The 13,601-nt window shown below is 47.5% G+C and overlaps 1 long non-coding RNA gene across 1 annotated transcript; it reads right to left on the bottom strand.

Moving 5' to 3' along the window:
- Positions 1-949: 949 nt before the first annotated feature.
- Positions 950-5,145, bottom strand: LOC120236918. The gene is made up of 3 exons (XR_005529806.1): positions 5,054-5,145; positions 3,743-3,932; positions 950-1,246 (listed from the first exon to the last, which is right to left on the bottom strand). It is a non-coding gene; the product is annotated as an uncharacterized LOC120236918 (long non-coding RNA).
- Positions 5,146-13,601: the final 8,456 nt, after the last annotated feature.

Raw genomic sequence — 13,601 nt, 5'->3', positions numbered from 1 at the left:
CACGTTAGAATTCTCAAAGCAGTTTTTTTTTTAAGTTTGTTTTAGTTTTTAAGTAAGCTCTAGACCCAACCTGGGGCTCAGACTCAACCTCAAGATCAAGAGTCACATGCTCCATTGACTGAGCCAGCCAGGCAGCCCTCAAGGCAGCTTTTAAGAAACATGGTAAAATAAAAAAAAAAAAAAAAAAAAGACTTTTTCAGACAAGTCAAAAGTAAGTTTGTCACCATGAAGACACTCATTAGATAAAATTAAAAAAATTTTTAATGTTTACTTATTTTTGAGAGAGAGGGAGACAGTATCAGCGGGTGAAGGGTCGAGAGAGAGAGAGACACACACAGAATTCAAAGCAGGTTCCAGGCTCTGAGCTGTTAGTACAGAGGCCAGCACAGGGCTTGAACCCACAAACCATAGTACCATGACCTGATCTGAAGTTGGATGCTTAAATGATTAAGCCACCTAAGTGCCCCTCATTAGATGAAATTTTAAAGGAAGTCCTTTGGGCAGAAAGTAAATGATCCCAGATGGAAGATCTGAGATACAAGAAAAACAAAGAGTGATAAATACGTTGGCAAATGTAAATGAACAGCGACTGCGTGACTTAGGAACTGTGATGTCTAGTGGGCCTTAAAATAGATATGGAAGTAAAATGCCAGACAAACATAATGTGTAAGTCAGTAGCAAGTAAAGAAAGGCCTTATGTTATTTATCATTGAGATTTCATTCAATTTAGACTTAATAATTATGTATGTTTTAATTTGTAAAACATGTCCTTAAAAGAATAGAAACACCCTATAAGTGAAACACATTGGAAGAGAAGACTGATCAGTCTCAAAGCAAAAAATACATACAAATGTTGCCAGCAGGTGGGGTCTCAGGACCCAGAGGGGGTCCCGCGGGACCAGCCGGGAGAGTAGGGTAGAAGTCAAACATGAGCCAGCAGGAGGTGAAAGCAGAGTTTATTGAAGGTATAGAGAGTGCAGGTGTGGACAGAGTGTCTGGGAGACTCAGGAGAGGAGGAAGTCTCCTCTTTGCTCAGGGTCTGGAGTTTTGACTGAGGCTCGTGGTCTGGTGCATGTGTCCCCTCAGGCATCCGGGAACCGGTTAGAACGAAGACGAGAGTCCAGGCGTCGTTCCTTAGAGCCAGGGGTCTTGGCATCGAGACGTCTAGTGCAGGATCTGCATATGGTGGCTTCATCTGGTCATTCTCACCTGGTCCTTCCTTCGCTGTTAACTGTTCTAGAGAAATCTAGAGAAATCAATCATTCCTTGTATTCCATTGTCCTCCTTACAAGAAGCACATGCGCTATTTGTGCTATAGGGCATGTGTAAAGTGGGGTTCAGGACCGAATAAGAATAGAAGCAGGAAAAGGAGCAAAATAACCCATTTCCCCACCACCACGGCCCCTTCAGTTTGCCTATCTCGGCCACTGGCAGGTGACAACAAAGAAGGTCATGGAGAAAGCAGTGGCCAGAGAACAGGCAGAGAGAACACTGAGCCACAGCCCGGTGGAGAGGTAGTGTGTGGGCAAAGAGGAAATGAAAAGAATGCATTTGGCTGGAGGCCAGAGCATGGCCAGCAGGTGCTGAGGGAAAATAGCAAAGAAATAAGTAGGAGACAGGGCGTAAGCGACCTTGTCAGCCAGCAATCAGAAGCATTTTGGACTTGATCTTAAGAACGATGAGAATCCATTGAGAAGTATGAGGACCAGAGCTACCTTTCAGAATGGTGGCATAGGGGTGGAGACAGAAAGCCAGGAGGCTGATCCAGGAGAGAAAGGTTGGTGACTTGGCCTAATGGTAACATTAGCAAACACAGAGCCCTGACCAAGGGCCAGGCATTGCTCTGAGCTTTCAATATTTATCAAGTCTTCATATTTTCAGTTATGTGGGCACTATTCACAAAAATTAAAATATTTCAATTATCTCCATTTTGGAGATGAAAATATAAGGTACAGAGAAGTAAATGTGATGAAAAGACACGTGGGTAGAGAGTGACCCACGCAGTGTGGCTCTAGAAGCTTGCTCTTCAGCCCGTGTACCTCCCTCCTCTGTGTGAGGGGCTAAGGTTGGCCATTTACCAGACATGGTGAGTGTGGGAGGAGGAATCAGGATGACCCCCACCTTTCCGGCTTGGGCGGCCAGGTGCATAGTAGTGTCCTTTACTGAACCAGAAAACACAAGAGGAGGAATGGATTTGGGGAGAGGTGACGTGTTGAGTTTGGGATTGTTAAGTTTGGGGTACCCGTGAAGCCTCCCAGAGGAGATTTCCAGCCAGTATTTGGCCATCGGGATCTGGCTTTCAGGAGAGTGTCTGGGAGTAGTTGGGGTTTGTCTACGTTGAGGGGACATTGAAGCAGAGGGATGGAGTAAGATGGCCTTGCAGAGAGCGGAGAATGGTGTTCTTCCCTGAGATGGAGGCAGAAAGGGGGCCCAGAGACTCCAGCAGACTTGGATGTATATTGTGGCCCTTCTTTCTAGAAGAAATGCTCATGCCTATTTGTTAGGCTGGCACCCAGTGCTGTTTTAATAGGGGTCGTGGACCATCTCCCCTAAGCCTACCCATGGGCTTACTGAAAGTCAACAGATTTCAGGTTCAAGAGGAGGAGAAAGCAGGCCACGACGGAGCGCAGGGATCACTGTATTTAACTGTCAGGCAGGAAAAGAGAAGGTGAAGGGGGCTTGGATGCAGAGGCCGGGACAGTAGGAGGGTCAGGGTGTGTCCCACATGCCGGTGTCAGGGAGCAAGGATTCCTGTCTCCTCAAAGGTCCTTCCAACAGGACTAAGAATCAAATCGACATGTGACAGATTAACAGGAGAAAATCCAGTGTAACAGGCGTACGTACAGGGAATCCACACAGACAACAGAAATTGCAAAGACGGGGAAAATGAGGTGTCTCTGGCACTCTGAGCTCAGGGAGAGGGGAGGACGGGTCTGGACCTCAGAGGAGAACAACATACTTCCCAGGGCGAGAAGAGCACATGTTTGCTACATAGATGTGTGCCCTGCCATAGAAGTGGGTCACTCAGATAAACTTTGTCTCTGTTACTAACTCTCATTCTGGGAAAAACCCCCGAGTGAGATTCTTGTGTGTGGTTAAGGGAGGGACAGAAGTGGCTCATGAGCCCATAAAGTCCCAGGGACCTTCGGCTTAAAATAATCCACATGCCCGAATGGCACGTTTGGAGGAGAGGGCTGTCCTGAACCCCTTCACTGGACACCAGATGCAAATGTAAGTCCAATCAGAAGGCATCAGATGGGTGTCTTAAAAGTCTCCTCCAAATGCACCTTTCTAGGGCGATTTTATAAACTCCAGCTTTTCTGCAAGCTGCCATTCCTTAATCAAGATGCTGACGGTTTTTGCAAGACTTGAGTGGCGCTGCTACAGGCATGTGGAATGATTGGGTACTGTACCTCATCCCTTCCTCTGTCTACCCTTCCAGAGACTTCTCTCACATCCCACCCTCTCTCCCGACGTCTCCCCAGCACCACGCAAATTCCCCCATGAGTCCCACTCCCGAGGGCTGGGCAAAGCCTCTCCTGATCCATCCTGGCCATGTTCCCAGACAGTAGCTGTTGCCTGGCAGTGCAGAAGGCAGCAACCCAGAAGTCTCGCGCGTGGCCAGAGTTGCTCCCAAACACACACAGCAGAGGGCAGTGCTTACAACAAGGCTGAAGTGTAATGCCCCCCAGATGTAGAGAACCTGGGCCAAGGGGTGGGTAGGATGTAGGATTTTCTTTACCATCCCTGTGCCCTGCTCAGACACACCCTCGCCTGTAGATGGCTCAGGAGAAACAGGCTGTGTATTCAGAGGCCATCAGGGTATCAGTTCAGCCGGTGTACACGCCCTCCCCCAGCTGTTGCATCGACAGCTAGCCATGTATGGATACTTCTTGCTCTCAGTTATTCTTTGGGGGCTTGACAGGAAATAGCTGTAACCATAATTAAGTGTAAAGACAGTAACATGACTTAATGTACAGTTCTCAGCTTCTGGACCAGGCCCCTTGAGAGTTTCCTGGGCACTTCTTTCTCAGCGGACTTGTTACGGACAGCGCGGTAGTGTGCAGAGGGGGTCTGGGCTAAGCCCAGCACCTCAGCCACGGTGAGGCCTTGGGCACGCCTCACATCTCTGTGGGCCTAGATTTCTTCAGCTGTTGGGCTACAGGTCCTCTGAGGCTTGTTTCAGTTCGAATACCCTTTGATTTTGTGACGTTTCCAAGTTGGGAGATGATGCACTCTGAGCCTGTGCCCCCCCTTCCCCACCATGCAGTCAGTGCTGCCTCTCTACTTCCTCGTGGGGTCCCAGCGCAGTATGGCAAGAAGAAAGTACGAGATGCTTTTGACCGGGAAGAACTGGGACACAGAAGGTGGTGGTGTTTGCTCCACTCCCAGGATTTGGGACGCCACCATTGCAGCAGGCCATACTGTCCCTGCTCTGTGGCTTCCTTTTCTCATTTTTCTTCCCCGTGTTCCTGGAAGGGCCCTCCGCCACTGCATTCTCTCCTAGCTCCTACCTGACTTCTCCTTCTAGGAGGTTCAGTGAATGACCCCCTGCTTTTCAACTCTGAGTAATTTACTTTGGAAAAGTGACCCTGCAGTCTGAGACACCCTGTGATTTCAGCAGAAGCCACACTGGTGCCCACTGTGGGCTCCCAAGATGGTAACTCATCAGTCCTCCATGGAGCATACTTCCAAGATGGCAGGGCCACGGCTCTGTCCTGCCTCTGCACATTCCACCACGGGCTAGTCCTGCTTCACCGCCATTAGACTCCAGTGCCACTAGATTCCCCCTTCCCCCATCAGCCGTGTTTCCTTTTCAGATTCCTTGGTGTCCATTCTTACCCATCAGAGAAGTTCTAATAATGTTGAACTTCAAAAAAGGATAGAGTCCTCCCTTTCCTCCTAGGAGGTTCCTCAGATCCTACAGAAACTACTTCTTTCTCTACTAGCAGTTGTACATGTTAAGGATTATTAGGAGAAGCATCCTTCCTTGGGTTTTAAAAGTCTATCCTCTCCTCAGGACTAAAATGTCTTTCTGCCTCTAGTCACCTACCTAAGAGGGAGAGGCCATTCATGTGCTTCAACAGCCAGCAGACTCCTATCCCCAGCAGCTTTCCCTAGAGTCTCTTCCCACCTGTGTCTCTGTCTCCTTTCCTAGCTCCCCCTCCTCCTAACCCACCCTTTTTCCTTCCTCCTCTTCTCCAATCCTATTTCTTACTATATGCAAACTAATAATGGTAAAGAAAGGAGTCAGCAAGTCATGCTCATATGCCTAGATTTTAAGTCATAAAAGGATTTGACCTTTGACCCATTTTCTTTATGACAGATGTCCTATGTTATGAAATCCTAATTCATGAACCATAAAAAATAAAATGAGAGAAAGAGTGATTTCTAGCCATTATTCCTGCTCAACAGGCAGTGAAATTGCTAAGTGAGTTCAATACATTCCTTCCTTATTGGGTATCAGAATGAAAAAAGTTGTTTCTCACGAGAGAGAGAGAAATGTAGGGCTAGATTTACTTATCACGTCTCTGAATTTAAGAACATGTTGATTTTCACATCTTTTGAAAACCACTTCAGAAGTCCCTTCCTGTCCCAGAAATGATGATAGTGAGAAATTCAATGCATCAAGCAAGTTACGAAATTCTGTGTGAGGTGATTTTCGTCTTGTATGGTTTACCGTGTTTGGGTCTCACGTGAGGACATGTGCAAACTGCCTGTTACCTGTCGGCAATGAGGCCGTAGCTTGAACCTGCTGGGTGATAGCCAGAAATGAGTATCCAGAAGGCTTTCTTGGTGGTTTTCATGCATGTAAACAGTTTTCATTGTTACAGATTACTTGCAAAAGTGAGAGGAACTTAGGTAAACCAGTAAAAATCATTCTATGAAAGACATAAAATAGCAAAATAAATACAGCACAGTTAAGGCACATTTTCTTTCAAAGCACTGAGTCTAGGTAGCTATAACTTAGGATGAACAGAAATAGTGTAAGGGAGAGCTTTGAGGTAAGATGCCTGGGTCCTTACCCTGGCTCTGATATTTAACCAGTCCTGTGACCTGGAACCAGTTACCGAATCTCTCTGTGCCATATTGGGTTACTGTGAGAATTTCTGAGCCTAAAATATTGGTAGAAAGGGATACACCAATGTTATAATATGCGTGTAACCATGGAGCCATAGGTGACTTTTGATTTTCCTACTCAAGGTAATTTCCTAAATGTTCTTCAATAAACATATATTGCTTCCAAAGGGAAAAAAAGAAAAAGACATGCATCCAGTATTTCCCAGTGTATTCTGGTAATAAGTGATTACTACTTTTATATCATAGGGCTCTGTAAAAGTTGTAATAATATAATTCTATTTTGTTAGTCTTTAGTAGAACGTATTATTCATCCATTCGTCCATCCATCCATTCATTCTAGAACTACAGTTCTAAGAGATGCCAAGACAGAGAGACACTGGAGGTTTCTGCCCCCACGAGTTCACAATCTTACCTGGGAAGGGGTTGGGCAGGCTAGATAAGAAAACAGACTTTTACAACAGAGTGTGATGAGTACTGACGTAAAAATGCTGTGAGAACATATCAGAGAAGGGCGCCTAACTAGGATTCAAGGGATTGAAGAAAGTGAGGGAGGCCACGGTCAGCAGAGCAAGGGGAGAGAGTGAGAGAGCCAGCTGGGACAAGCTTTGGGGTGGCCAGTGGGGAGAGTGGCAGCCAGTTGGAGAGAAAGCTGGTTGGTGAGAGAAAGCTGGATGCCGTAAGAATCTGCCAAAAAGGTTAGTCAGGTGTGGAGGTTGGAGCTTCTCAGAGAAGAGACCCAAGGAAACAACAGTGACAAGGTCATGAAGGGCCCTGGGGGACATCAGGTGCCTTTGAGCTTCATCTTGAGAATGATAAGGAACTTCTGAGGAGTTTTGTAAACGAGTCACATTTCAGTTTTGCACTTTGGCTGAGTGGAGTGGAGGTTGGCCGGGCGGAGTGGATACCTTTGTAGTTCTCTGGAAGGGAGGGGACGCAGCCTGGCCGAGCATGGTGACAGGGGGCATGGAGACTGTGGAAGGCTTGGGGAAATAGCCTCTTCAGGGAGAGTCAGCAGGACTGGAGGGAGCAGGAAGTTAACAGAATCCAATTGCCCCTCAGACACTCAACTGTGCATCTCCCACAGGGAAGGGGAAACACACTTGAGGTAACATTCAAATGACTTATTGACAAGTCTCTGAAGAGCCACTCATCCCAAAGCAAAAGACTGCAGCCTTGTTCTTGATTCCTCTTCAAATAAGATTATCATGAGGAGGCTTTTCTATAACCAAACTATAGGAAGACTCCCTGGGCTACTCTGAGATCCTTTCTGTTTGTCTTTAAAATTGTTCTTGTGCCCTTGATAAAGCTATGGGGTGATTTCATACTGCGGGTGATTCCCACTGCTCCTGAGGGCTCGTTGGCTCAACACCAAAAGATGCCATAGAAGGAAGGGAGCTTGGTCTCCACACTGAGTTCAGTAATGACCTTGGGCAGGACTGAGGTTACATAGATGTGTAAGACCCCAGGATGAACGATGGACATGTGGCCCGGGAGAGAGGGTTGCCAGCACTGTCTGAAAGCTACATGCAGAAATGCTCCAGAAGAATTAGGATGGAGACAGAAGGAGGCAACGACACTTTTAGAACTTAAGTGGTGACCCTCTGCTCCTCAACTGTTACCATCCACAGCTGAGTGCCTTCTAGAGCAGCCTTTGTCCCATAAGGCTGGGTCTCTCTGTCAGCCTTAGATAACACTTTTTTCTTCCATACCACTGATACCACTGCTGTTTGCACATTTTTCTGTGGATAAGTACCTGCTTCGATGTCCCGACACAGCGTTTTGTCAGTCTGAATTTATCCATGGCGGTTCTCAATATGGTAGCTGTGTCAATATCTTCATCCCTTGATCCACTGAGCAAACATTTACTGGGCACTTACCGTGTGTCAGGCATTGTGCCGGGCACTGGACACAAACATGAATAAGCCATTATTGCTTCCTTCCAAGGTGCCACCCAACCCAGTGGAGGTTTTCTTGGTGGGACCCGGGAAGCTCTGTACCTGTGACTAGGTTCTGTTCTGCTCAGGTTTGCCCTCCGAGAGTCGTACGCAAACTTTGTGAAAGCTTTCCCTAATGTCTCCAGCCTATAGAATTCATCTTTGTTCTATCCATGCTTTGGTATCAAATGATGTGCTGCTGGGCTGTGACTCATTTCATCGTGTATTTGTTACCTTCTTAACTGGATTGTGGGTTCTGGGCGGGAAGGTTGTATTCGGCAGAGTTCTCTGAAGATACAATCAGTGGGAGATATAAGGAATTTCCTGTAAGGAGTTGGCTCAGGTGTTTATGGAGGCTGACAGGTTCCCAAGACCAGCAGTCGGCAATCTGAACACCCAGGAGAGCCTGCATGAATTGGTTCCAATTCAAAGACAAAGACCTATGTGGCTGACTGAGTAGTGAAACAGGAGTGTCCCCTTCCTCACAGGGAAAGGGGAGGAGTGTGCCTTTTTGCTCTTTTTAGACCTTAAATTGATTGGGTGAGGCCCACCCACGTTAGGGAGAGTGATCTATTTTACTCATTCTACCATTTCAAATGTTAGTCTCATCCAAAAACACCCTCCCAGACATGCCCCAAATAATGTTTGACCAAACATCTGGGCATCTCATGGCCCAGGCAAGTTGACACATAAAATTAGCCATCACAGGGGTCTACCAGTGGTTCCCATCTCTTTAGCAGCACCCCCAGCTTCCATGGCATGGGCTTGGTATCCAGTCTTGCCCTCAAAGAGCAAGTCTAGGCTCAGCCATGGTGTCCTGGAAGCTGCTAATGTTCAGGAATTGGGGCAACCTCAGTATGCAGGCTGCAGTGCACGGGGCCATGGGCCAATCAGAGGAGCAGTATCTTGGGGAGAAAAGATGCTCTGAATTAAAGAGCCAGAAACACCATCCAAAAAAGTCATCCCTGCAGAGAGGAGAGAACCTGGGTTCAAAACAGTAGAACAAAACCCAGACGAGAGGGAGACAATTCAAAGCAAAAGTAGGAGCTGGAGGTAGGAGAAATCTGATCTGGCGAGTGTAGGAGATGCTTCTCCCGGCTCTAAACTCTTCCCTGTGACAAGGAGGCCTGAGGGTCCCCGAGGCTTGCGGGGAGGAGGCACCAATGGTGTCTGACGCACTTCAGGGTGTGGCAGGAGCCTCCTGACAACCATTCTTCTTGCTGAGAGTGCGTGTAGGGGGCCATGTCATGGTGGGGTCACAGCTCCTCTTCTGCAAGCTGATGGGGATCGTCAGGGGCTGCCAGACAGGAAAGTGGGGGGCCTAGAGCAGGGAGGAGGATGTGTGTGGAGCATGGGGTCAGTTCCCTCACTCGAGAACAGTCTGTAGGGAGTCTGTCAGACCCCGTGTTTTGTACTCTGTGGAATCCAGCAGTGGACAGAGCAAAGCCTTACTCTTAGAGAGCTCAACCCTCAGAGGGCGAGGGTGCTTGGGTGGCTCAGTTGGTTGAGCATCCAACTTTGGCTCAGGTCATGATCTCATGGTTTGTGAGTTCAAGCTCCACGTCAGGCTCTATGCTGACAGCTCAGAGCCTGGAGCCTGCCTTGGATTCTGTGTCTCCCTCTTTCTGCCCCTCCCCTACTTGTGCTCTGTTTGTCTCTCAAAAGTAAAATAAATAAACATTAAAAAATAAAATTAAGCACACTGGAGCAAATCACATGGCCCATCAAGGGCTTCTGTATCTTAAAAAAAAAAGAGTGAGACAATGGGGCTTATAGTCAGATAAGTTGGAAAAGTTGACCTTTAGGCAGTGACACATTTGAGCATCTGGAGGTGACACAATAAGCCAGGAGGAAGGAACATTCTCGTGCTGGGAGACCAGGATGGAGGCCAGTGTGGTGGCGGCCAAGAGAGCAGGGCCGCAGTCAGCAAGGACAGGTCAGCCAGGATATGTGGTTCTGTCCCTGGGGAGCCCATTGCTTTATCCTTGAACATTGTCTCCTCTCTGCTGGCCAGTGAGCTCTCCACTGCCATGTGTTCAGGGCGCTGGGGACTTGCCAAGGACAGGGAGTGTGGAGTGGAGAGGGGTGCGGAGGGAAAGGTCTGGAGAGGGCCGTGTTGATATGTTCCAAGCATTCACTTCGATTGGCCTGGGGTGAAATGTAGGAGAATCTGGGCCAAAAAAGGTGGTAACAGCCTCCTTCGAGGCCCCGACTGCGAGCAGAGCGCAGCCGGATGTCTCCAAGCAGCGCCTTTCAACATTTTTCCTTGACACATAGGTCAGAAAAAACTACATTTTGCACCAAAACTTGGTCGTACAATGCATTCTTTTCTACTTAATTTTTTTGAAAAGCTAATGGTTGCGACTCAGCATATTGAGCCTGTGAGCCAATGGGTTCCACGCCCCAGCTGCCGGTAAGAAACACCACGTATAGATGTCTACACTGCACCTGTGGGGGCTCCCAGTTGGGAAATCTGGAGCAGGGCGTAGCATCCATGTTTTGAAAAGCTACCAGATGATTCTAATGGGAAGCCAGGGAGGAGATCCATGGTGCTGATGGGTGGTGGTGACCCACGTTATAGAAAACACTGCCATGTGTAGAGATAATTGGCATCTGGGAGGGGGAAGGTTTTCCCATTCTCTGGCCCTCATCCCACCTGGTGTGCGAGCCATGGGGTGGGAAGAAAAATCGGGCAGTTGTGCCAGCATGTGCTGGGCTCACTGGACGGAGAAGTGCTATCATTGTTCATATAAACAGTGTCTGAACCACTCTTATCAGCCGTGGTGGGGACTCTCCTGAAATCCAGGTGCCCAGGTAGCTGACAGAGAGCCAGGCTTGCCGGCCTTTCTAAGGATTGTTGTCTCAGCCCCAGAATGCTAAGTCTGCACGTTGTCTCTTATCCCCATCCCATTCCTTTTTTTCTTTAAGTTCATTTATTTATTTTGAGAGAGAGAGAGAGACAGAGAGCATGCGCATGTGCGTGTACACGCATGCAAGCTGGGGAGGGGCAGAGAGAGAGGGAGAGAGAATCCCAAGCGGGCTCTGTGCTGTCAGTGCAAAGCCCAACTCGGGCTCGATCTCAATGAACCATGAGATCCTGACCTGAGCCAAAGTCAAGAGTCAGACGCTTAAGTGACTGAGCCACCCAGGTGCCCCCTCATCCTTTTACTTTTGATCATCTACATCTACTTCTGCCACTTAAGGAGAAACACAACTTGAAGCCATATGACATCATAATTTTTTAAGTTGTCCTAGGATAGGCTTCTTGGGGAAATTTCCCAGACAATATGGTAGGGGTCCTCATTCAATAGCCTTGGATCCTGGTCACTGGTATAGTTCAGGCATTACTGGAAGCACTAGAGATCTCCAATAACTAACTTGCTGATACTTTGCTGATCTTCATAAAAGAAGAGTTTGCTATTTCGGATTGCAGAGATGAGCCAGAATGCCTGATGAGTCCTGCTCCAGAGGCCTTAGCCACAGGTCCCTGAGGCACACAGCTGGGGCAGTGCGATAACGCTCAAAACGAATTGCAGAACCACACACGGGAGCCAAGCTGCTCCATGCCATGCCTGAAAACATCTCTGTTTGTCTAGCATCTAGGCCCTCTGGCCAGGAGGTGGCTGGATCAGGGCTGTGAACCCTACAGAAAGCAAGAGCTGAGGGCAATTATTTGCACATTAAAATCACCCTGGGGAGTTTTTGTTTTTGCTTTCTAAAAATGCCTGTGTGGCTCAGTCGGTTAAGCATCTGACTTTAGCTCAGGTCATGAGTTCGAACCCCGAGTTGGGCTCTGTGCTGACAGCTCAGAGCCCGGAGCCTGCTTCAGATTCTGTGTCTCCTTTTCTCTCTGCCCCTCCCCCACTCACACTCTGTGTCTCTCTCTCTCAAAAATACATAAACATTTTTAAAGAATCCTGTGTCCTATCCCCAGAGATATGGTTTAACTGGGATGAGGTAGGGCTCAGGCTTCAGTATTATTTAAAAAGTGCCTTGTGATATTAACAAAATGCAACCAGGTTGGAGATCCATGGTCCTAGACAGAAGCACAGCTGGTGAAAATTGCCAGCTTCTTGGCAGGTGTCACCATGTGCACTTAACGGGAGCCATATTTTGGGTTTGAGACACCCAGGCAAGAGAGGTCCTTCCATAGTGTCCATTCGGGACTGCCATGACACAGCTCGACAGCCTGGCCCTGCTGCTGCTTCGGTCTGCACTCTAGCCAGAATGAGCACCCGCTCCCGAAGCTGAGTGCCAGCATCTAGCACAGAAGAGACGGCAGTTCTCTTGGAAGGGGGGCTGCTGTCATCAGGGACAGAGGCCTGTGGACCGAGTCTCAGCACAGGACGGACACCCTACAGAGAGCACCTGGCAATGGCTTCACACGCCTCTCACCAGCACCACGGTGGTCAGCGGGCACAAGCACAGTATAAATGTGGCAAAAAAAAAAAAAAAAAAAAAAGGAGTCAAGAAGAAAATAGCTTATCCATTTTTAAGAATGATTGGCACTGCAGGAAAGCCCCAGCTATGCTCACAGTAAGACCCATTGGGAAAGCACTAGTCACATGGACTCGAGGAATCCAAATTGCATCTGATGGTCCCAAGAGCCATTTGTCTGAAGAGAGTCTTGCTGCAGAAAGATAAAGTGGCATTTAAAACATTCGAGCTAATCACTGAGAATGTTCCAGGCAAAAAGTGCCAGCTTCCTTGGAACGGATGTTATCTTTAACAAGATGCATTCCCTGGTCAAAAATGGCAGACCATGACTGAAGCTCATGTTGGCTCCAGGGCTATGGATGGGTATTTGCTCCATCTGTTCTATGTAGGGGTATCTTTCCTCTTGCTTCTATAAAAATCACCACAAACTGAGTGGTGTAAAACAACACTAGTTTATTTTCTTATAGTTCTGGAGGCCAGAAGTCTGAAATAGGTTTTGTTTGGTAAAACCAAGACATGGGCAAGATTGTGTTGCTTCTGGAGACTCTAGAGAGAGACTCCATTTTCTGGCCTTTTCCAGCTTCTAGAGGCTTTATGCATTCATTGGCTTTTGGCTTCTTATTTTCATCCCTCAGACCTCTGCTTCCATCATCACACTACCTTCTCTAATTCTGACCATCCTGCCGCCCTCTCTGAGGACCCTGGTGGTCACATGGTGCCCACCCAGATATCCCAGAATAATTCCTCATCTCAAGATCTTTAACTTAATCACATCTGAAACTGTGTAAGTACACAGTTTTCAGGGATAAGGGAGTATTTGGAGGCAATATGGATTTCAGTGGATGTCTTCTACTGAAGGTTAAAAAAAGGTAGGTTAAAAAAAAAAAAGCATTATTGGAATCAGAAGACCTCTTATGCTCAGCACCTAGGGATTTGTCAAATCTGGAGGATGATAAAAAGCATAAGCAGATAGGTGCAGATAAATGACTTAAAAGAGGTAAGATGATCCCAAGTAATGCTGGAAAAGGCATAAAAGGGGTTTGCCAATCTATTTATCCTTCCTGTGCTGTGTTTGCTCAAAAAGAAAAAGTGCTGAAAAAGCACAACATTGATGTGGGAAAACTAATGGAGCTTCATGGTGCAGACATT

The sequence above is a fragment of the Hyaena hyaena genome, unplaced genomic scaffold, assembly GCF_003009895.1.
Source record: "Hyaena hyaena isolate Hyena2069 unplaced genomic scaffold, ASM300989v1 scaffold_165, whole genome shotgun sequence".
Lineage (NCBI taxonomy): Eukaryota > Metazoa > Chordata > Mammalia > Carnivora > Hyaenidae > Hyaena > Hyaena hyaena.
The sequence above is the reverse complement of the archived record's forward strand: the minus strand, read 5'-3'. Positions and strand labels throughout refer to the sequence as shown.